At 42.7% G+C, this 25,656-nt stretch overlaps 1 protein-coding gene across 1 annotated transcript in view; it reads left to right on the top strand.

Moving 5' to 3' along the window:
* Positions 1-401: 401 nt before the first annotated feature.
* Sptssb (serine palmitoyltransferase small subunit B) overlaps positions 402-25,656 on the top strand; it is a 30,603-nt gene continuing 5,348 nt past the window's right edge. Inside the window, exons 1-2 of the mRNA XM_028867203.2 lie at positions 402-1,964; positions 14,622-14,715. The gene's annotated coding sequence lies outside the window, so the exon portion shown is untranslated. The remainder of the gene's footprint in view (positions 1,965-14,621; positions 14,716-25,656) is intronic.

Below are 25,656 nucleotides of genomic sequence, written 5' to 3'. Positions count from 1 at the left end.
TGAGAGGACTAGGAAATATATTAAGATCCAGAAACTGTGAGAACATTGGTCATCCTGCAAATAGTCATTTCTCGGAACTTCTCTTCCCCCCTCTATAGCCGTAAGTTATGTCTGCCCTGCAAACACTGCAAGGTGTGTCAGGAGAAGCCAAGAGATAAGAAATGTGGCCAACATAAAGTGATTAAGAAATAAAAGTACTATTCACAAGAGCTGAAAGGAATGATAGCTTGTAAGAAACAGCAAGCACGGGTATGTGTTTTACTGGCTCCTTTCCCAGCCCCCAACCCCCTTCAGCTTTCGGGGACACCCTGCTTCCTGCATGGAGACACCGCCACCCAATAGCGCAAGGCTCCCTCTGCGTAGCTTTGGCGCTCCCATCCTGCTGAAAGTGTGTTGTGAGAAAGAGCCGAAAGCTGCCAGTAGCTCAAATTTGCGCTTCAGCACCATCAGCCCAGTGGAGCCTAGGATGCCTCCCCCTCCTGGAGTGGAAGCTGAATGGCAGATGCAGCCCAAACATTCATTAATCGAGAGGCTTCCGTCCCCGGACGCCCCTGGATCTTGGACAGGAAAAAAAAAATCTCGGTCGGATATGTAGGATGAGGCTATCCAGGCCCTCTGAGCCCTTAGCCAGCAGTCACGGAGTCAGATGCAAGAATTGCCTAGGATGGAGAAGAAAGAGATCGATCACGGTCTGGCTGCGGGTTTCCAGTGGAGATGCTGCGCGAAGGGCACGTCTGCCCCGGAGCCGCTCTGTGCGTCTCTGCGGCACCCCGTCGCCTGCCGGCCCCTCTTCCCAATTTGCCCTCCGGCCGCAGTCGTCTGCACATGAATAATCCCCTGCACTTGTGAGTGAACCCACACAAGTTCCCCAGGCACGGTCCTCCTACCTCTTTCCCCCGGGGAAGGGTGGGAGCAGTTTTTCAACCATAACCTTCCTGCCACCTGGGGGAAGGTGACCGTATTGGGGGAGGAGGAAGGATTGTTTTACTGATTCCAAGGCATCAGAATTAGCTGCCGGTGCTAAAGTGGTTCGTTTAATTCCTTTGCTCTTTGACAAACGGTGGGCGGACCGCTGCCGGGGCGCGACCCCGGGGTTCACTTCGCGGCCGGACGCTGAGTTTCAGACTGCAGCCTTGCTCCGCATACACCCGGGCCCCTTTGCCGTTCATCCCAATCTGCAGACGGATGAATGTTGACAGGCATCCTCTGAGCACTGGTTAAAGCCCCAGAGTGCTCACCTTTGCACCTACTGTTTTTCTGCCATCGCCGCTGCCTTCTCCTCCTCCTTCTCCCCCTCTCCTCCCACCCTCCTCCTCCTCCCCATTCCCACCCTCTCATCAGCACCACTACCAAAAGACGTGCCCCTTTGGTAGAGTCGAAGCTCCCCGCCGAAACGAGGGGGAGGGAGACACCTCTGTCCCCCTCCCCCATCTCTGCTTAAGCTCCGGGTTTTACTGCAGCAATCGGAGGTGACAGCGCCACCTCGGTCTCCTCGGTAGCTCTCCGAGCCCCGGCTCCCCCCAGCAACGCGGGGGAAAGCGCCCCCTCCTGAGGGGCTAATCTCCAGAGAAGTGCGAACGAGATACAGAAAAGCGAAATTTAAAAATGTAGAAGTCACTGGGCTGCATTCCTCGGAGGACAGCCCAATCCCCCAAGACTGAGTGTCAGCGCATAGGAAGTTGGGACCTTAGAGTGAAGGGGGAGGGGAATGGTGCAACCCCGCATTCTCTTCTGGAAGGAGTCGCTGCAAGCCCTGCGGTTGGACACAAGTTTGCGTAAGAGTGTTTTCCTTTTGTCAATTATTAATCACCGGAATCAGTTTGGCAGAACTGGAGTTTTAGCAGTAGTGCAGAGGGCGGGGCCCGAACACCTAACTCTGGGAGCCTCCCCTGCTCCCTGAGCAGTGGCAAGCTAACAGCAGCTGGGAAGAAGCCAGAGCATCCAACCTTACCCAAAGGCAGGAGGTAAGCATCTTCCAAAATACTTAACGTCCAATCCAAAGAAGCTTTCATAACAGAATTTCTGTCTTCGCGGGGGAAATAGAACTGAGCTTTAATGCAATTTCTCTGCTTATTATTTAACCACTTTACAGCCGTAAGAACTGAGTGGGTCCTCTTGGCATCTACTATGTTGGAAAAACTAAGACGTTTAAAACTCTACCGAAGCCAAACTTTATTACTGGAACTTTTCCAGCCAGAAGAAAAGTATTTTACATTGTTTTCATTATTCATCTTTGTGTGGTTTATTAATATCCAGGGAAATATCTTAGGATGTGCTTGGCTTCCTTAGTGGTAATATTTGTCTAGTTCTCTGCTCTTCCACTTTTTTTTGCCAATAAGTTATTTCAGGCAAGGGCACACCAGTCAGCTGCCAGCAGATCAGGCATATCTAGCAAAGAATGTGTTTTAGTATTTCCTCTTGATTATTAAGCACAGTGTATTTTCTCAGGGATGCTTACGTGATTGTCGCAAGTAATCAAAATCTTCAACCCGTGGAGTAACGTGTGCCATAGCATCCATGGGGAGCAGGGGAGAACAGGTGGAGAGGGTTTTAGATATGTGTCAGTCCAGACTTGTTTCAGTTGGAAAGACATTCAACTGGTTGTCAGTCTACAGATTACTCCAGCCCATGCTCCAATACAGAAGTTGAGGAATCGTTAAATCTAAATATTAGCTCCTAAAGTCCAAATAAATGTATCAGGGAAACTGGGATGTTTGCTTTGCAAAGGATTTTATAGCAGCAGTAGTTATTTTTGCTAAAGAACTTTTAAAATGATGTGTGCAGAAAAGCAGTAAAAGCTTAACCACTTGATTTTCACATCTGGTTCATTCCTGCGCTTCTTTCTTAATGTAGCCGTCATTTTCATGATTTAAAAAAAAAAAATTTGGGTTTTTCAAGACAGAGTTTCTCCATGTAGCTTTGACTGTCCTGGAACTCTCTCTGTAGACCAGGCAGGCCTCGAACTCATAGAAATCAGCCTGACTCTGTCTTCGGAGTGCTGGGATTAAAGGTGTGCGCCACCACCACCACCCGGCCATTTTCATGATTTTTTAATAGCTATGATGACTTTGTATATGGATCACTTAGACTAACAAACTTTTGTATGAGATATGTAACCTCATTTTTCAAATCTCTCTAAGCAATTTAACTGCAATAAATTAAAAATGGTTAGTTAAGGCAAATGCACGGACATTTAGAATTTTACTGTGTATCAAGTAGAAATTCAACCAGTCTTCAACTCCCATTGGTTTTCTTAACCTACTGTTTACATTTGCTAATTTTAAAATAAAAATTATCCTTTGTAAGTTATGGCCAATTTTACCCAACAAAGTCAGTGTAACTTTTGCTGCCAAATCTACAGAGTCTTCATTTCAAATTATCCAAATAGGGGTTGGGGCTGAAAAGATGGCTGGAAGAGTTTAGGACATTCGAGCATGAGGACCCAAGTTCAAATCTTCAGCACCTATGTAAAAAGGCACAGCAGAATATGCCTGTAACCCCAGAGCTGGGAGGCAGCGACAGGGGAATCCTGGAGTCTTTTCCATCTAGCCATTCCAGCCAATGGGCAAGCAACTGGTTCAATGAGAGACCCTGTCTCAAAAATGTGGAGCCATAGAAGGAGGCACCAAACATTGTCTTCTGACTTCCACACACATGCACAAGTATGGACACACACCCACCCATGTGCACATATATCACACAGGCATGAGCAAATCATCCAAATAAGACTCAACTTCTACAATTACACCTGTGAACACACCACTTACAAAACAATCACTGGTGAAAATTATCTCTGGGTATTATCTTGAGGGAACACAGCAAACGAAGAAGTGTTTATGCAAAATCACCTGTAACACTGAAGTAAGAATGACAAGGTATATGAGCATAGTTCACCCCTCCCCCCAGCCTCCTCCAGCTAGGTACGGTGGTGATCCACTCTGGCTGGATGGTGCTGTGCTCTGGGTAATACACAGAGTTCCCTCTCAACCTAGAATCCAGCTCACAGGTTCAGTCTGTTCGAAGTAGAAACAGGCCACCACCCTCCTCATCGCTCTCAACTTTGTGTTATGGAAGCTTTATTTCAGGGAAGACCGACTGAGAGGTCAGTCTTTCTTCCTATAACCAATACACACACACACACACACACACACACACACACACACACACACACTGGGCCAAAGATGAAGAATTCAATAACAAAAAGAAAAACAGCCCATTTTAAAGTGGGCAAAGGTTTGAATAGACATTTTTCCAAAACAGATGTGTGCATAAGGAAGGTGCTTGATTATATTTACTTGTTGGGAAACAAACATCAAAACCATAATGAGATATCACTTCACACCAACCACAATAGTTATAAATGAAATGATCCATGCTGACAGATCAGCCCAGTCCATGTTAAAATAAAGAACTTGGGGATGGAGGAGACAATGTAGAAGAGTTGGGGCTGGGAACACAACTCAGTGGTAAGGTACTTGCCTGGTTTGCATGAGATCCTGGCTTTGATTCCTAGCACCGCAAGGAGCATGAGAAGGAAGGGGAGGAGGAGGAAAAGTTAGAACTGTCATGTATTGCCAATGGGATGTAAAATGATGTAGTGGAAAACTGTTAATTCCTCAAAAAGTTACACCTAAAGTTGCCAAATAATACAATTCCACTCTTAGATATATATTCTGGATAACTGAAAGTTTACATCCACTAAAGAACCAGCACCCAGCCGGGCGGTGGTGGCGCACGCCTTTAATCCCAGCACTCGGGAGGCAGAGCCAGGCGGATCTCTGTGAGTTCAAGGCCAGCCTGGTCTACCAAGTGAGTTCCAGGAAAGGCGCAAAGCTACACAGAGAAACCCTGTCTCGAAAAACCAAAAAAAAAAAAAAAAAAAAAAAAAAAAAAAGAACCAGCACCCAAATCCTCATCCCAGCAGTATACATAACAGGCAAAAACAAAAAACCCTGGAAACAACCCTAGCATCCATTGAGAGGCTAGTAGGTAAGTAAAATGTAGGAACAGAACAGTGGGTATTATTCAGCATGCTTCAGCACCGTTAAACCTTGAACAAATTCCATACGCTAAGTTAAAGAAGAGCACACATTATGACATTCTGATTAAATATCACAAACCAGAGAATCTATAGATACAGAAATCACACCAGTTGTGGAAGATAAGTTGGGGAGAAATGGGAAATGACTGCTAAAGAGTACAGGCTGCCATTGGGAGATGACAAATTTTAGACCATGGGAATGGTTTCTGGTGATGGATGTTGCACTGTATTGGACTGTATACTTAAACTAGGTTAATTGTGTGATAAATGAATTACATCTCGGTAAGGCATATTATTAAAAACCCATCCAATACAGGCAGGTGTGGTGGCAATTACCTACAACCCCAGAACATGGGATGGTGTTGAAAACTCAAATTGCAAGTTTGAGATTGGCCAAAAAAAAAATTTTAGCAAGACTCTATCTCCAGACACAAAGGGCAAGCTGGGTGGCGGTAGCACACACTTTTGATCCCAGCACTTGGGAGACAGAGGCAGGTGGATCTATGATTCCAGGACAGTCAGGGATATCCAGAGAAACACTGGCTCAAGGGGGGAAAAGTGACAAAGGACAGAGGCTGAAAAGATGGCTCAGCTCTCAAGAGCCCTGGTGGCTCTTGCAGAGGACCCAGGTTTGGGCCCTAGCACCTGTACAGGGGCTCAGAACTGTCTGGGACTCCATTTCCAAGGAGTCAGATGCTCTCTTTTGGCCTCTGTAGGCACCAGAAATGCAGGGGATGCATATACATTCATACATACATGCAGGTGAAACACTTATACACATCAGATAAAAATAAATAAATCTTAAAAAAAAAAACAGATATAAAGGACTAAAGGTGTGGCTCAGTCTTAGAGTATTTGCTCAGTGTGTACACAACTCTGGTTCAGTCTCCAGGACCAGAAAAAAAAAATAATGTGAAGCATTGAAGGAACTAATGCACTTAGAACTGGTGTGAACCTTTTTTGCCTGATGACCATTTAGAAATATATGAAATAATTAAGGGCGGCTCAGGAATTACACAGCTGTATGGTTTGCATAAGTTTGCATACCTGCCCTAGCTTGTCTTCTCTTCGGAAATAAATCAGATGCCATTAACTTCGTGTCACTGGGAATTTACTTGTAATGTAGCATCTGTTTGGACTCACCCATCCATCGTATTAACCCCGGGCCTGTTGAGGCTAGTTATTCTTCTTGCTTTTAGGTAAATCTAGTAGTCTTTAACAGCCCTTGAGGTTAATTGTTAAATTTGCTATGTCCCACACTGGGTTAGAGAGGAAGATACCTTACCCTCTGTACAATGTGGATTTCTATTCAGAGGAAACCACTTTTCATTTACCCTAGATTGGCCCTGAAAGCCAGAGCCCTGGAAGAGCTGGAGAAGCAGCCAGTGTCATCCCCAAAGCACACTGATATGTCCTTGCTGGAAAGCATCGACTGTAATTATGACAATCCCCAGTGCAGAGGCTCCTAAATAATTAATTCATGCCTCTATTTGTCTCCTGTGTTTTGAGTTCCCACAGCTTCCTGAGCCTGTAATAAGAATCATGGAATGGGATTGCAATTCTTTGTCCAGAACAAGTAGCAAGTCAGTGTGTTTTGGAATCCTGTAGGGTAGAAAGCAGCAGAATGTGTTGTGAGGACAGTTATGAGCACATGTAATCAAACTGTACCCTAAGTCGTATGGATTAAAGTCTTCCTGCTTCAGGAAACCTCAACAATTTTCCTTCTCAGCTACACAGGCTTGTCCTTCCTTGTGCATGTGTTTAAGAGTGTGCCAAGCTAATGGAAATAGATTCCATTCAGTTGTTAACTACCGTGTTTAGTGTCATATTTTGTCCAATTAGAAAACTCCCATTGAAGAAAGTTGCATGCACATGTATGCATGCGCATATATGTCTGTACATCTATACGTGTCTTCGTGTACACACACACACACACACACACACACACACACACACACAGGTCAGGAGACAACTTTGGATGTCATCCCTCAGCTGGCGTCCATCTTTTTTTTTCCCAGCATCTTTCACTTACTTGGAACTTGTCAAGTAGGTTAGGCTGGCTGGCCAGTGCAAGGATTGCTAGCCAGCAAACACCAGGGAATCTACGTTTCCATCCTTCCAGCACTGGGATGACAAGCAGGCACCATCATGCCTTCTTTGGTTTTTTTTTTTTTTGATAAAGATTCTGGGATCCAGGTTCTCATGATTGCTCTTTTACAAACTGAGCAATCTCCCCAGCTGTGATAAGCAATGATTTTTATGTCTAATCATTTGTCTATACATTAAACACATGCAGGAGAAGTTGATCATGACTTTTCTTTTCCTTTTGGTGGAAGGGTGTGGGAGAAAGAGAAGGCAGCACATATTTTTATGTAGCTCAGGCTAGTCGTGAACTCATAACACTTCTGTTAAGACTACCAAGTCCTAAGGATGCTCATAGTGTTCTCAGGGGTTGCTTATAAATAGTGCAGATTGAGTTCCCCAAAGGCAGCACATTTTGGATAGCAGAAGAGAGTTTGAGGAGAAGGAAACATTGAGAGCCATCCTGGAGAGGGAATGGAAGAAGTACAGAAAGTGAGCAGGGCATGGAATCCCACAAGTCAGCTGTGGAGAGCAAGAGGGAAAAGCCACCACCCCACTGTTCCAGAATTTCTACACAGCTACCTGATTTCAAAAGTACCCCAGGAAGCCTTGTTCTAAGAATATACAGTAGGTGTAGCAATGTTTCTGAAATAGAGCATTTTTAGGTCTGGCTTAAGAGAAGCAGGGATAGGATTTTGTAAGTCAAGGGGGACATTTATTTCTGTCTTAAATGAATAGTGTGTAAGAATGTTAAGTAGAACTAGAAACAGTTGGTTTTTTTTTTTTAGAAGATCTATTATAATGGGACATTAGAATTATCATTCATTTATTTAACATGTTTTAATTAAATAGCTACTGTATGCCAACCATGGAGGAAAAGACTAAGAAGACCTTATTCAAATCTCTTTTTTTTTTCTAGACTGGTGTGTGTGTGTGTGTGTGTGTGTGTGTGTGTGTGTGTGTGTGTGTGTGTGTGTGGTGTGTGTGTGTGTGTTACTAGGAACTGAACAGGAGTTCATTCATGCTAAGCAATCACCCTGCCAACTGAACTATAGCCCCAATCCAATACACCACTTGCTACAAAATAGATGAAGAACACAGGATCAGACTTTCCAGAATGTGCTGCCCTGCCAACCTGGCCCTGACAGACTTTCTTCACCCCATTCTATGCTCCGGTATACCCACTACTTTCCTGTCAGAACGTTAACCACACTGTGGGGAGCTCCTTGCCTGCTTGTCCCTCCTCTCACGGAAGTGGTCTGGAGACAGTAACCATTCAGTCTTAATGTACTTTATACCTTCTTATGTCCTTGCTACCTTGTTGATTGAAATAGCTAGGATGGATGGACACACGGACAGACGGACGGACAGATGGATGGGCCAACAAATGGATGATTTGCTAGGCTATGGTCAAAGTTCTTTGCATAGCAAGTCATTGTGTCAGAGTAGTTCAGAATATGTGCTCTGCATTTTTGTCTCTGTTTTGGGGGGAGTTGATTGTTTGTTTGTTTTATAAAACTTTGGGTCAATTTTTAAATTTTCTAATACCACCATTTCCATATTTATAAAGTGAGTGCAGAAGTACTACTACCCTTATGGCCTTGTTAAACGAAACCTATAAGGTCTTACCTATAAAGTACTTAGCAAAGTTCTGGGCTATAAATTGCTCAATAAATATCTACCGCTATTATCAAAATAGAACAGCTTTCAAGTTGACAGTTTGCTATTCCAGTATTAGAGCCCTGCTCTTTCAGCTCCATTATAAGATCAAAGGCTGTCAGTAATGCCTAGCTGGAGCTATCATGCTGATGTCAAGGTCAGAGAAAAGATTAAAAAGAAAATTTGGAAAGAAATGTAAGTAGCATATGAAACAAGAAAATGAAAATGGCCAGAAAAAGAAAAGGAAAAGACTCCAGAGGACACACATACACAGAGCAGTTTTCCGGGACTGTAATCCCTCTGTTGATGTCCGCCTCACAGATCAGTAGAGCACCAGTCCTGATCCGTTGTGCCTTGAAGAACACCATGCCCGGTGTCAGTGACGTAAAAAAGAAGGAAACATGAAACAAATCCTACTTGAAATTGAGCCTTACCTGTACCGTAGGGCATTAAATTGTCTTTTTTGGCATCTTTTGCAAATCTAATTATCTTTTGGGAGTATGTCAGACCAGTAGTCAAAATTATCACAGTGCCACAAGCTATCTATACCATTCCAAATGAACGGAAGAGAGAACCAACTGGACCAATCAATGAAAATCTAGAAACTTCAGTAATTACCTTTAATAAGATTTTAATAACCATAAGGAATAGAATACCCTTGGGCTTTTCTCCAACTGGAGAATCCACAGAGAATCCTAAACCTTACAAAGAAATGTCTTAATTACTGAACTAGAGCCTCCGTGGCCCTGGGATCTCAGAATTGACAGGCATCCCCTGTGGCAGAAAGCATGTATGGGCCAGCAAGACAGTTCGGCAAGTAAAGGCACTTGCCACCAAGCCTGATGACCCAAACACAATCCCGGGGACTTGTATGTGGGGGATGAAGAGAACTGATTCCGGTAAATTGCCCCCTGCCCTCCACCTGTGAGCTGTCACACAAACACAATGAATGAAAAAAATGTAAGCATGACAACATGCACGATTGTGCCTGGCACACACATCCAGGCCACACTAAAAGGAAGGAAGCTATTCTATTCAACAGAACCTTTTTTGTCTCAATTTTCTGTTGTCCTGAAGACATGACTGCTGTATACTTCTTTGGAGAGTGAATTTTTTTAAGCTTTTTATGTGTAATAGATTTAAACCTGATACAAAATTTATGTAAACATAATATATATATATAATCCCTGCCCTTGGTTGATTATGAACAATCTAATGCCCAAATTAAATATTACAGATTTCTTTCAGAAATCGTGTATGTACCCTCTGCCACCCTCCTACAGAGTGTACAGCACCCAAACCAGTGCTAGGTTCATACAAATCATTCAATAAATATTTGTGATATGACTTGAACATATTTGTATTAACTTAAAATTTAGTTCATTCTAATTAGTAAAGAAGTAGTTTTCAAATCTATGTAGTAACAAATGAAAAAAAATCCTTTGGGTAAAATGAAGTGAAAAACTCAGGATTCGAAATTAAGTACATCGTGTGCTAAAGTTTCTCTCTCTGTGATAAAATGCTGTGACCAAAAGCAGCTGGGGGAGGAAAGGGTTTGTTGGGCTTACGCATCCTGGGTCACAGTCCAGTGAAGGAAGCCAAGGCAGGAACCTAGAGGCAAGAACTCAGACAGAGGCCATGAAGGGGTGCTGGTTGCTACTGGCTTGCTCCTCCTGGCTGGCTCAGCCTGCTTTCTTATATCATCTGCCCAGGGAAGGCACAGCCAGCATTGAGGTGGCCTCTCCCACATTAATCACCAATCAAGAAAACACCCCCACAAACTTGCCTACAGGCCAATCTGATGGAGGCATTTACTCAGTTAGAACTCCTTTTTCCCAGATACATCCAGGTTTGTGTCAAATTGACAAAAACCAAGCAGAATACACCATAACAATCACAGGTGGGCTTAAAAGAAAAAAATACATAGAAAAAATATCAAAGAGTAGGCAATATATGTTTAATATGGTAATTAAATATGCCTCTATTTCTTGGCTACTCTGATATTTCTCACTGTTACATTTCAGCATTTATTTTTTTTTCACAGCTAGTACAGGTTTAATAGCCATCAAAATTATTAACAGAGAAATCTTTCTGTAGCCCACATCTGTGATTACAACTCAAAGGCTGACACAGGATGGTGAGTTTGAGACTAGCCTAGGCTACATAGTCAAGACTGTATCACCAAAAAGAAAACAAAGTTTGAGAAGCAAGGACTATTTGCAAAGTCACAATGCAGCAACGTTTCCCTTAAAGCTACAAACTCTCTTAACTAGACACTAGTTACTTTCTCTAAAGCTGAACTAGCATAAACAAATAGACAGTATTTATGACATTGAGATAGTCATGGCCGTCTGATTATCTGAGCTATTTGAAATAACTGAGGGAGAAGCTGTCACCCCACAGAGATTTGCATGTCTTTAGCTCAGTTAAGTGATAAAACGACATTTTCCTGAAATGTTTACACATGCTCTCTGTGGCATTTGTCCCATCTAAAAACTTTTACATTAAACTTGTTGTCTGCAAACATAATGAGCAAGAAATTTAGAAATAAAAAGTATTCTTAGTATTTAGCAATATTAAGTATGAAGAAACACACATAACTAATCCCCTTCTTAAAACTTATAAAATAAATCAATTCTGTTACTTTTAGATTGACTCCTAGTCTATCCTAAGTTTAGCCTATAAGTGTGTGTGTGTGTGTGTGTGTGTGTGTGTGTGTGTGTGTAAATAAAAAAGATATATGTGGAGATACATGTGGAATCTACTAGTATTAAAATATGTACAAAATTCAACTTCTTACAAACATGCCTCTAAACTTAAGATGCTACAGAAAGTGATTATTCACTTGGCATAGACCTTGTGAATACCACATGTTAAACTGCAGGTTTATCTTACAAAGCTCTACGTGGTTTATCTTACAAAAGGTTGTGCAACCTGCTTAAACATGACAAGTTACTCCTAAGCATGACACCTCTGTAAGCGATAAGAGTTATCACTATGTTGATCCTAATTCTAACACATCAGTTTTGATCAGCTGGAGTCTAATTGTTTCCTGTTACATAAATGACTTAAGAATCCGTTCTACTATGAGTGAGTTTCTGGAAAGAGCCTTAACTCTGAGCAGCAAAAGCTGTAGAATACAAATTTGGTTTTTAGGGGGAAATCAGAAAATAGTAATAGAAGGAAGCAGGAGTATACAACTGGATGTCAGGCTAGCACGGGTCAGGGGTCAAGTGCAGCTTCTTTCCCCTGAGGCAGCGGATGGGTACTCACTTTGTCAGGATGTGCGAAAGAACGGCATTCGGTGAGTTTGTTCTGCTAAGAGTGGCAAACTACTGCTCCCGCTTTTAACTCAACAATGAAAAATAAGTTTGTTGCTTTGCAGGTAGCTCTGTTGCTAGGCACATTAGGCAGAGATGGAAGAGAAAGCTATAAAGAGCACATGTCCCCACCGTGGAGAGACTGAGCCTTCACATACTTTTATTTATTTAATTAAAAAAAATTTTTTTTGAGACAGGGTCTCACCATGTAACTCTGCCTGGCCTAAAACTCACACGTAGACCAGGCTAGCCTCTATCACAGAGATCCACCTGCCAGGAGAGTGCTAGGATTACAGGCATGTCAAGGCTAGTGCTACCACACCCAGCTAGCCTTCGTAATAAGTTATTTCATTGTCTAAAAGTCTAAACAGAGAAAGAGAGAGGGAAAAAAAAAAAAAAACAGGTTGACCTCATTCTGGATTTGACTGACAGGAAGATCGGATTATAACGCAGGACACAAGGAAAGCAGAAAGTAAAGCTGCTTCCCGGTTTCCTCCACTGAGAAGTAAACAGATGAGGGTACATACAGAACGCACAGCACCGCCGCACCTAATGCCTTCTTGATGGTGAACCCCCAGTTCCCGGAACCGTCCTTACCCACCCACCTGGCTCGCCGTCCCCTTACCCACCCACCTGGCTCGCTGTCTACTTACCCACCCACCTAGCTCACCTTACCCACCCACCTAGCTCACCTTACCCACCCACCTGGCTTGCTGTCCCCTTACCTACCCACCTGGCTCGCCGTCCCCTTACCCACCTACCTAGTTTGTGTCTGAAGTGTTCAAAAGAATAAGCAGAAATCTCTCAGGTAAGAGGGAGAATTGCATAGAAAATGTGAGAAACAAATAGAAACTGAGATAAATTTGTCCTTACATCAGCTATAATGAAAAACGCTTTACTGTGTTGTGAGGATTAATCTCTACAACCTGCAAAGATCACGTATTATTCATTCATAAAATCACACGTATTATTCATGTATCCCATGCTCAGAGAGGCTTAACAACCTCTAGAACATCATAAAAAAGTAAGTTCAGGATGCACAAAGTAAAATATTAACAAATTAACACATTCTCCTATGTCATTTTTTTTTTCTGTTGTAGAGACTGGATCATAGAATTGGCGAAAGTTTAGTAACTCTGTCTCTATGTTTCCCCATGGTGCTTTGAGAAAGCTGACCTCAAGTGCACTCTTTAGCCTTGAACTTCTCCTCCCTCCGCCCCCCAGATGCCAAGATTACAGGCATGTACTACCGTGCCCACTACTATCATCTCATCTTAAATCCTGCCTCCCAGTTCATGGCAGTCTGGGAAAGGCATATTAAGCAGTCCCTGAACCATTTTCCCACTGGCATCCTCAGTATCTCACCAACACACCCATTCCCCTTTATTTTTTATGTATTTGTGCTTACTCCGCATGCTAGGCAAGTTCTCTGTCACCAACCATCCCTCCAACCCCGCCCTCCTGCTTTACATAGTTCTTACTGTCAATCATTTTTCTGAGATTCACCTCTGACAACAATAAAGTGGTTCTAATCCTTCTCTGTGACCGCTTACAGGGTCAGTTAGAACATCAGTCCTTCTAAGACTGCTAACTCCTTCCTTTCTGGAGACTTTCCAAACCGTGAGGATGTGCTCAGCTGACTCACTGGCATGGTCTTTTCTAAGGGCTAGAAGAAGAGTACAGTGGTTTGGAAAAAAATGCCCCCCCCCAAGAGAGTGGCACTATTAGGAGGCGTGGCCTTGTTGGAGAAAGTGTGTCACTGGGGGTGTGTGGGTCTTTTTCTCAAGCCTCAGTAAATGTGACAGTCAGTCAGCTTCCCAATGCCTCTGAGTCAAGATGTAGGACTCTCAGCTCTTCCAGCACCTTGTCTGCCTACACGCTGCCATGCTCCCCACCATGATGATAATGGATTGAACCTCTGAAACCATAAATGAGCTATCCGAATTAAATGTTTTTTTTTTATAAGAGTTGTTGTGGTCATGGTGTCTCTTTGTAGCAATAAAAACTCTACCCAAGACAAAGAGCTCCAGCCCCTTTCACTCAGCTGTGGCATTATACTTTGCAGATATATAAGAGTATTGAATTACTTATCACACACAGTCTACCATCATGCCAAGGTCAAATTTTTAAACTCAGAGATTATCCTAATTTCTTTTTCCTCTCCCCACTCCCCATATGATATTAACATACTCTTTGAAAACAAGAAACATCCCCTCTTTGAAAACAAAAATTGCCCAGAAATCTAATCTAGAAACAGGGTAAGAGCCAGCTGCTTCAGTGAAAGTTGAGGGAAGGATCCTACATCCTCAACTAGTTCTCAGGACACATTAATTGCAAACTCATCAGCCATCACTCTGATTTTCCCCCAAAATAAATTTTAAAATAATGTTAGCACATTCCTTGCTTCTTCACAATATATCCTAGAGTCTGAATGGTTAAGTGACATTTTACAGGGGATAGGATTGTTGTAAAGTTTGATGTCATCTTTGGCTTAATTTCACTGAAATCTTTATTCACAGATGAAGAAATAGAGCCCCTAGAAGAGAGGTAATCTACACCAGAACATTCAGAAGAGAAGCACACCTGTGCATCAGCCTGGCTCCTCCTGTTCAGGTGAGTTCCTCTACTCGTATCTTGGACTTCTAGAAATCTTTTAGAAATGTGACCCTTCTCATGGCAACATTATGTCTTTACTAAAATGAAATCCTGGGTCTCTGTCGAGCAACCAGCAAACATTTACAGCATATGGAATATCGTATTGACATTGGAGATGAGGCAAAGGAGGAAACTGGCAATTAGCCTTATTTCATCTCAAAACAGTGATTCTTGGCTTAAAGACTTAGAGGAACCTGTGAGGTGTCTACAGAAAAATGTTACATCTGTGCAAATTTGCATAAATTGCAAGGGTTACGTAACTGCCATCTTCCCCAACCTTTGACTGTAGGTTACAATCCCCTGGCCTAGAAAAAGCCAGTCACAGGATAAATGCCAAAAGCACAGTAGCAGAGCACCAGCTCCTGCCTTATTTATGGGTCTCTGGTTGAAGACTGCTTCTGTTTCAGTATCCTTCATCTTTAATTTATATGATGCAGTAGTTTATCCTGGAAGGCCTTTGGTATGAGAGGAATGTTTTTTAATAAACATTTAGTTAACCAGGTGGGATAAAATTATATAACAAATATGGGGTGGGGGGTGGGTGGGATATGAAGACATTGCCTTCCAAGATAAAAATACTCACAGTGAAAGTGAGAATGGTCAGTGTTCACAGAAGGGCACTCATCTTATTTTGTTTTAAAATTACTGTTACTATTTATTAAGAAAAAGGAACAGACTTAAAGGAAACCTAGCCTGCCTGCTCCTATTCAAATTATTATAAAAGCACTCATTAGCTCACAGGGAAGAGTATGGATGGGAGGGATCTATCCCTGTGTCCTGCAGACATCTGGAAGCCTCATGTCGTTTCCAGTCTGCAGCAGTGTTTCAAGGATTTATAGTTCGAGAGTGGGGGCAGTCGATTATTTCCACATACTTTAAGAAACTTTACAATTACTTCAAATTTATCGATAATAAGTCTTGGTCTCTCGAGTTGAGAGCATCCTTTTTGGACATTCAGATAGCATCAGTTACCGTAGGAGGCAGCGTGCTGTGACAGGAGCTCCCACACTTCTGTGGCACAGCATCCCAGGTGGAAGCCCATGATCAGTGCCAGCTTGACTCCCAAAGAAGCAAGGCACAGACTCCAGAGCCTTGGTTTCTTCATCTCACAAAGTGAGCTGAGGCATGTGAAGGATTTCACGCGGCACTCTGCATGTGCAATGGCGCGCGCACAGAGGGCAGTTAGTCTTGAGCTTGCTGGGGCCCTTTGTCTCTATTGTGGTAGCCACATGGGAACCAAATAAAAATTCTGAACAACCATCTTCCTAAAAGTAATTTCTAGGTTAGGAACTGGGAAGAGTCACCTGCTCAGCCTAAAAGGTAGTGCCAATTTCTTTCATTTCTTATCTAGTCTTTAGACCCATTATATTATAAAGTATACTTTATATACTAGTATATAGAGTAGTTATTATATTAGCTAATACAACTTAACCTTTCCCAAGTATTGCTGTAAGCACTCATTCTTTCTAATCTTGCCAGCAGATATGGGCATGGAGTTCTGTCTCCATTCCTGTTCCCCAGCTGAGAAAACTGGGGGTAGGAGTGTTTAAGTTACTCAGAGTGACTCACTCAAGGCTGCAGTTCAACCCCAAACAGGGCCCAGAACTCACCCATGCAATCACCCCAGCATTCAGCCTCTCCCAACTCTACTCACAGCCACCATGAGTTGTTAGGCCTCAATCTATTCATCTTTGTAAGGATAAGTGAAGCCCCAAATCCAGCCATAGCCCACCACACTGACACTTAGAGATACTGCCTCTGCTTGGAGAAGGGAACTGCATATTCCGCTGTCCTCAAGGACATCTGTATTTGTTTCTGGGAGTGCTCTCACAACAAATCACCATAGGTGTGGTGGCTTCTGGCCAAAGAAATATATCTACTGATAGTGCTGGAGGTGGAAGTCTGTAATGAAGGTGTTGGCAGAGACATGCCACCTGCCACCTGCCTTCCCCAGCCACACACACACACACACACACACACAGGGTAGGGAGATTGGGGGGGGGTAACGTTTGATAACAGGCATCTGGATGGCTTCCACTTGACTATCACAAATAATGCTGTCACACACATAGCTGTACTTTTAATTCTTTTTCTAATAATTTTAAAGATACTTGGTTTTGTCGTTATGTTCATGTTCTGCTTCTAAAATCAACTTGGCAGCCTTGGCAGTCATAGCGCAGGAGTGAAAAGTCAGCTGGAAGCTGCATACTCTCCCTTCTGGCACTATAGAGTAACAGGGATGTATCTTCAATGAAAAATAATAAAGAGTATATACCCCCAAGAAACACACAGCTAAGCCTGGCCTTAGAAGCCCATCTCTCCATTGCAGGACTTCCCAAAATGCGCAGAGACGCTGCCCTGTTTCTAGATTAGTCAATGAGGAGACACCAGAAGGGAACACATAGCATGTCATCCCCATACCATTATAAAGCCTCTTTCTATCCATTTCCATATTAATATACTTTCCCCTCTTCGTGGTTTTGAAGTAAATAACTTCTTTTTATAGTCACACAACATTGAATTTAAAGAATCTCTGAATTTTGTGTGCCCTAAATTGCAGTGAATACTTTCACTAGAGTTGAATTCCAATTTTTTTTCTCTCAGTCATGAGTCCTTCACTCATAAACTCACCTGCAGTCTGAGTTGAGTTCCCTCAAAAACAAAACAAAACAAAGAACTACTTCAAGATTAGTTGTTCAGTGTACACCATATTGCCCAATGGTGTCAGTTGATAATTGGGCTGGTGGAGCATGTTTTGAGGTATCCCACTTTTGTTCGGATTACTACAAATTAGACACACTGGAGTTGGTGGAGCCACGACACACTCTGTACCAACCACTGTATTGTTGCTGACTGCCAGTAACTCATTGCTAAGGACAAGGTTACACAATGTAATTAGCGTAGCTCAGTTGCCTAAAAGCGATGCCTGTGTTCACTTACCATGCTTGCTTCTTCCTTTCCCATCGTGAATGCACAACGAGAATCCATTAATTGCTCTACGGTCATTACTTTTCTCCCTTGCCTTTCATGCACCACAAACTCCTAGGTTCCTTCTTAGCCTCCACTAAATACTCGGGTTTATAGTCTGACTTTCAATACTCACTCGGCTGTCAGCTTGGGAGACTGGCTGCTGATGGAAACTTGGCAAGTAGTCTCGTGTGGAAAGGAAGTTCCCAGGGAGATATTAGGAAAGACTGAAACTTTCTGTAGTGCACAGAAGGCAATAGAAACCAATAAACTAGCCAAGCTTTATTTCCACACAGATACAGTGTGAGGTTGTGCCATTAATTCTGAAGACTTAAATCGTAGGTGTCCTCGTCTCTGGTGGAATAAGGAAGGACATGCCGCAGAGCTGAGGAGGTGCCTCCGTGGGTCAAGTGCTTGCTGGGAAAGAATGAGGAACCAAGTGCTAGCGTTCAGTCCTGCCCCTTGGGGACCTGGCCAATACACAAAGTCCTGACAATGTCACGCGCTCGTTGCTATGTGATCCCTCTGCACATGTTCAAAGTCCCCTCATAGAAGGTGGGGCTCGCCCTCCTTCTCTCTCTTTTCTCAGCCCCTCTCCACACTCTCCCTATCCCTCTCTGTGTCTCTGTGTCTCTGTGTCACTGTCTGTCTGTCTGTCTCTCTCTCTCTCTCTCTGTCTCTCTCTCTTTCTCTCTCTCCCCACAAGGATGCTCTGCACCCCTTTCCCTTTTCCCTCTCCCTCCCCTCCACTAATAAAACTCTCCACATGAGTGCTATCTACTGTGGGGCACCTTGACTCCAACCCACCAAGGTCCCTCTCCAACTGTTTTTAAAATACAACACTAAGTTCCAATCCCGAGAATCCACAGAAAAGTCTAGATACTGTAGCACATGTTTAAGGGAGGTGGGGCAGAGACAGGTGGATCCCAAGAGCTTGTTGACTGGCCGACCAATCTAATCAAAATGGTGAACCCCAGGTTCAGTAAGAGACCTTGTCTAAAAACAACAGAACATGATACTCAACACTAACCTGGCCTCAGAACACAGGCACACACGAAAGAAAGAAAGAAAGAAAGAAAGAAAGAAAGAAAGAAAGAAAGAAAGAAAGAAAGGAAGGAAGGAAGGAAGGAAGGAAGGAAGGAAGGAAGGAAGGAAGGAAGGAAGAAAGAAAGAAAGAAAGAAAGAAAGAAAGAAAGAAAGAAAGAAAGAAAGAAAGAAAGAAAGAAAGAAAGAGAGAAGAGAAAGAGAGAAGAGAAAGAGAGAAAGAGAAATTATATTCAGCATCTCTGTGAACTGAACTGTGCTCAGGGGAAGAAGCAGCTTGTGATTTGGCCCCTGTCATAAGAACAAGAATATGAAGTTATGCTTTGCTCAACAGACACAAGAAAACGAGGTGGCCCTGCCCGGGGCACATCTGAATGTCATTCAAAAATTGTAATGCCTTCCAAGGGGAAGTTTGGCACAATGGCCACATTGATACATTGGTTGATTGGTTTTGACTGCACTAGGCAATTCAATTATCATGCAGGAATAAGACCTGGAGTTTCCTCCTATAAAATACACAAACCACTCCATGATGAAGCAAGCAGAATACTCCACCAAGACTTTCTGAGTCTATAATTTAGCAGAATCATGCAAACAGTTTAAGGTTGTGTGACTACAAGTAACAGCACACACTGCTTTACTATTACTTACACTCCATCACTAAGTTAAGTTTAGAAGAAATAATCAATTATCGCCTTTTTCTACATAAACAACCAGTGACAGCAGGAGCTTTGAGGCCATTCCCAAGGATATGAATTAAAACAGACAAATATACAGAAGGAGAGGAAAGAAAGGGAACTGAAAAGGAAAATGAAAAGAAAAAAGAAGCATGGGGAAGTGAAGGAGACGAGGAAGAAGAAAAAGGAGGAGGAGGAGGAAGAAGAGGGGGAGGAGGAGGAGGGGTAGAGGCCTGACCTAAAATCTCACTCTCCAGGTGTTTCCAGCCTGGAGTATTTTCCTCATCAGAACGACTTTTCTATTAATTTCAAATTTTTAGTCACCTAGAACAAGAACTGGTAAGAGGCATTTTTGTGAAATTTAAATCCACTTCACAGGTTTTCCTTACTGCTTCGTGGAGTAAGCAGTAAGGAAAACCTTACTTAACATTATGAGAAACTACAAATGCATTTGTGCTTGTGTGTGTGTGTGTGTGTGTGTGTGTGTGTGTGTGTGTGTGTGTGTTTAAATAACTCTCTCCTTCCTCTTCTTCAAAAGGACAGATGGCACTAAATTTGCAGAGAACAGTTTTGTCTAAAGTCATTGCCTCAAGCAGATCATGGAATTCCTAAGCACCTCTTCTGGGCGCCACATCTTCCTCAGGAAATAACAATACTTAGACTTTACTTGGGAAGCGTGTCCAAGAAAGAATGTCTTCTGCTCTCAATAGCCACATAGTTCGTCAGTCATCCAGCCAGTCATCTTCCCAGCCAGGTCCTGGGGACGATGAAGTGAATGCCACATACCCCTTGTATTTTACAGGAAAACCAAACAAACAAACCTACTGAGAAAACGGATTGCATGTGACTAATTATAGTGAGCGAGTGCTAAAACGTTAGTGCAGTGGCTAACAAACATACAGAAGAAAGCACTGTGTGTTCCTTGAAAGAGAAGGTTCTTCTTATGAGACTGTGCAATATAAAGAAGGCTAAAGGAACTAGGTCATGAAAGTAAATTGGATTTTGTCTGGCAGAGACGAGGCATCAGAGAATAGGAAACAAAAGAATACAGCTTGAAATATTAATACTTTGAAGTCAATGTCTCTTAGCAGGAGAATTCAGAGATGACTCCAGAGAAGTGGAGCAATCAAACCATGCAGGGGTGTGAATGAGTCTTTTATTTCTCAGGAAAGGAAGAGCCCCTCACTGGAGGGTTTCAAGCAGAGAGTCTGTAAGTTTTCAAAGTTAATATTGGAAACAGAATGAAAAATATAAAGCAGAAAAAGGGCACCTTGGTAAGCTGTCAGACTCACCTAAGGAAAGAATCTAGAGCTTCCACAGCACTGTTTGTGAGACTCTCATGCAATGACAGAATGGTCTACACCCTTGCTGGTCAATGCTCCCTACATCCACGCTGTTCAATACGGCAGCCACCTGCCGTATGTGACAACTGGGAACCAAAAGTTTAAATGTCCACATATGACTAGTAGCTGGCCTGCTGACAGCACAGGAACATCTTAAATGGAAAAATAGGTGGAGGGGCACTGTTGGTAGAGTGCCCTGGCATCTATTCTCAGTACAATATAAATTGAATGTGATTGTACACACCTGTAATCCCACTTGGGGAAACAGAGGTAAGAGATCAAGAGTTCAAGGTCATCTTTGGCTTAGTTTAAGGCCAGCCTGTGTTACGTGAGACCTAGTCATAAGTAAAATTTTAAAAATTAATAATTATAAAGAAACAACTTAAGTTAGCACAGGAGTTAGGTAAGGTTTGTTGTTATTGTTGTTTGTTTTTCTTGTTTCATTAAGAAACCTATTCAGTGGAACTGAAGGTATGACTCACTTGTTCAGCATTCATGGAGCCAAGAGGTTGGTCCCTAGTTTATCTTGGGATGGTTTACTCTTTCATATGTGTTTCTGACTACCCTGGACCACAATGTAAACTGTTCAATTTCTCTATTGTTCTTAGTAATGCTAGCACTTCATAGAACAATATTGTTTTTATATCCCTATTTTCAGTTACTTCACTTTGCAGAGTAATAGTTTTTATCTATGATGCAAGAATTACTTTGAACAGTTTTCCAGAAGGGAAGAAAAGTATAAGCAAAGTCACCCAGAGGTTACCCAATTGTCTAGGCACGGTATCACTCACCTGTAACCCGGAACTCAGACGTGAGCATCATAGGATTGAGGACAGCCTGGGTGGTAGAGCAAGAGTGTCTCAAAAAGGAACCCATAGCAACGAGAAGGTAAACTGGTGGCTGGAGAGATGACTCAGTGGTCTAGAACACTTGCTGCTCTTCCAGAGGACCTGGGTTCAATTCCCAGCACTGACATGAAACTCACAACTGTCTGCATGCAACTCCAGTCTCAGGGGATTTGATGGCCTCTTCTGACTTCCTTGGGCACAGCACACATATGGAACATAGACAGGCATGCAGGCAAAGCATTCATACACATGGAATAAATACACAACTTTTTAAAAAAAAGTCAGCTAGATTTTCAAGCAGTTCACTGATCATTATTTTTCCTTAGAAATTTTTAAATGGACTTTATATTTTTTGTAACAAGTTTTTTGATTTGCATAGAAATCAAGAAGGCAGTACAGAGGTCCCATGAACCTTTTGTCTTATTTACCTTACTAAAATCTTACATAGGTATGACATATTCATTGTAATTAATGAAACAATATTGATATACTCTTGAGAAAAATCCTTACTTTATTCACATTTCCTTCATTCTCATACCTACTATTCTTTTTCTGACCCAGGAGTCTACCTGGGCTGTCACATCACAATTGGTCATCACGTCTCTGTAAGCTCTTGGCTGTGACCACTTTGTACACTTTGCTTGCTTTTTTTGTTTTGTTTTGTTTTTTGGCAATTTTAAGAGGCTTGAGGAAAACAAGTTGCGTCTCTTGTAGCGCGCCCCATGTAGTAGAGTTTGTCTAATGTTTTGTTTAATTGTTTGACTTTGGAGTCATTGAGAAGATGACTGCAGAGATAAAGTCCCATTGTCTTGACATTGTGTAACAGGCATCCATCGTCACCATTGGCTACTGTTGGTGTTGACCAGCAATCTTAGCCACTGTGAATGCATTCTCTCCCCCACCTTTCCTTTCTGTGGCGTGCCATTTGGAAGGAAATCATTGCACTCCCAATTCATTTAGTAAATGAATCACTCGGAGGAAGGCTTATGTTTGAGTAAGTCACATTGGGCCCTTTTAAAGGTACAGCTGCCTTAAATACAGCATCTTTCTCTGCCACAGGCAGGATGCTTTTATCTCTCCTCAGATCTCAGGTTCTGAATATGAAGCATGTGTGTACTCAAACACACTTGAACACACACACACACACACACACACACACACACACACACACACACACGCTGAACGACTGCTATAGATTTCCAAAATGAGTCAGGAAGGAGCTAGTCAGAATCAACTGGAGCCCATTTGACCTTTCAGTCCTTGATTCTGAGGTTCAAAGAGGAAATGGAGTTCAAAACATTGGCTCTTAACCAAGAGAGCAGCTAAGTTTTAGAATAGGAAATTCCTTATTAAGAGGGGCCTTTTGCTGTTCATGTCGCTGTTCCGTTTCACAAACGTCGCAATCCCAAATCACCTGGGAATTATCTTGGGTTGCCATTGCCTAACTCCCTACCACTCCTATTCTGTAGAATTAAAAACAACGATACCAATCCTCAGCAAGCCCAGCCACTCCTTGCTGCTCTTCTCACAGTATCCTCTTCCTGACTCAAACGCACAGGCTCACGTTAGGACATGCATTTTTATAATTGCCACACGTATTCACTTACTCACTTGGTTATCTACTTAAGCCACAATGAAGTCCCATCCTTGACTGATGTGGGTCACAAGTGTCGATCTTCTCCCTTAGTCTGGGAGAAGAAACTTTTATTCCTTTCCCACTGCCCATAAATCTAGTGTGCAATCTTCACCTGTTGGCTGAAAAGCCATGGCGTTGAGAAATAGAAAATGACAACTCACTCTCCATTCAATTATGCAATAGCCTCCTGGAGACATCTAAGCCACTGTCCTGGTGACCCTTTTCATTCACTGGATTCAGGTTAGGATGTAGTGTTTCCCCCTGGTTCCCAAATAAACCTCCTTAACCTGGCAAAGCACCGTGTTGGGGTTTTCAACCATTCCAAGGAGCACATTACAAATAAGAACCTTAGATTTTACCAATTCCCAGCAAGACTTGTAAGAAAAGTACATTGAAACCTACAGTTGCTAGGCAAGAATCTGAACTACAGACTGCCAGGGAAATTTCTTATGTTAGGGGGTGAATGGGGTCAGGAAAATGGAGTGGTGCTGAGGCCAGGTAACCTCACAGGGCCCCCTTGTCCTTTCAGGACAGTAGGTATGTTAGCATATGCTACTATTGTGGTCCTCACAAGGGAGACTTTATCATGTGTTTAAAATAGTGGCTCAGAGAACGCTTTTCCTGTGAGCTTCCATTTCTTCAGGTAGCAATCCTGACCTTCATCCCAAGCTCCCTTCTTACAGGGAACCTCGGCTGCCTTATGTTTCACCAAGGCCTCTTGAGGAGCATAATCATAGACATGCAGGGTTTTAAAGAAGCTCTGTCCTTCCCTCCACTTGAGAACATGTCTTGGCTCAGGCTACCGTAATACTACTGTGGACTGGGGTTTTCCTTCCTCTCAGGTCTCAAGGCTGGGTAGTCCAAGGCTGAGTCTCTGGGGTCTCTCTTATAAGGGCACCATTCCCTGGGCTATGACTTCATGACCTAGTCACCTCGTAGAGCTCTTAACCTCCTGACACTGTCCTAACATCCAGTTTGTAGCAGGCAGCATCGCACAGCGGTAGAGTGGCCTCTGGGTACCCTAGAAGACAGGCCACAGTCCGGCCATATAGGTCCACTTGGCAATACACAGCCTATAGATATAAGTGGATTTCAAAAGTCAAGCTTAGGGGAAACATTTTTTAAAAATAAAAACAAAGAACTCTCCCTTTTCCCACTTATGAGCAATCATCATTTTAAAAGTATATAACTAGAAACAAGGAGACTCATAGAAGGCTTGAATAAAGTGAACATTCCAAGTCCTTTATTCATCATCTCTAGAATATGGCATTCGGAATTTAAAGAAGTGACTATATTAATTTTGTATTTTATTGTAAACATTTAAGGATTTAAGACATTTCCCAGAGAGGCTTGGGAGATGGCACAGTCAGTCAAATACACGCCACAAAAGCATAAGGACTGGAGTTCAGATCCCTTGTCTCCATGTGGGAGCTAGGCATGGAAACACACACCTACAACCCCCATGCTGAGCAAGCAGAGGCAAGCAGATCCCTGGCGCTCACTGGCCAGCCACCCTAGCCAAATCAATGAGCTTCAGATTTGGTGAGAGATCCTGCCTCAAAAAATAACATGGAGAGTAACTTGAAAAAGCTACCCAGCATCAGCCTCTGGCCATCACACAGCACACACACACACACACACACACACACACACACACACACACACACACACCGGAGGGGGAGGCTATCATCTATCTCTAGGTGACTACAGATAACTAATTTCACTGTATTTTTGTCATGGTTTTTCCAAAGTTCAGTATCTGTTCCAGAATCCTTCTTGGTACTTTTTCCACACGGCTCCAGCCTCCACCTAGTGTTCCTTCCCAGTCCCTCATGAACTGCATGACTGCTACATTGTCCAAAAGAGCTTCTCCTTCAGGCTTGCAATGCCCGTTGGGAGGGTGTGTCCTTCTGAGGCCATTGCTATTCAGCAGCTACATAATTGTACTCACAATAAATTTGTTCAATGAATTAATGAACTCTCCCACCCCTATGACTCATTACTTTGTCTACAGTGGTTTTTTTTTTTCTAATTGTACATATTGTCTAATAGGAGATACAAAATGGACTCGAAAGAAAGGAGAAATAAATTACCTAAGTAAATCTAGAACCTAAAAGTAGTGCATATTCTACAATAGATTGTAGCAGATGGCTTTCCAATAATAACCAGCTCTCTCTTCTCACCTTCTCATAATAGGAAATGGGGAACAAACAATCTTAAAATTTTCTTCTCATCAATAAACGAAAAGAAGAATCAAATAGGAAAATCAATGCCTTCTGTGAGCTAACTGTTAGACCTCATGAGATGAAAAAGAGATAATAAAAACACATTTGCCCGGGGCTGGAGAGACGACTCGGTGGTTAAGAGCATTTGCTGCTCTTGAG

The sequence above is a fragment of the Peromyscus leucopus genome, chromosome 6 (assembly GCF_004664715.2).
Source record: "Peromyscus leucopus breed LL Stock chromosome 6, UCI_PerLeu_2.1, whole genome shotgun sequence".
Classification (NCBI taxonomy): Eukaryota; Metazoa; Chordata; class Mammalia; order Rodentia; family Cricetidae; genus Peromyscus; species Peromyscus leucopus.
Note: the sequence above shows the minus strand (reverse complement) of the source record. Positions and strands in the feature narration are given on the sequence as shown.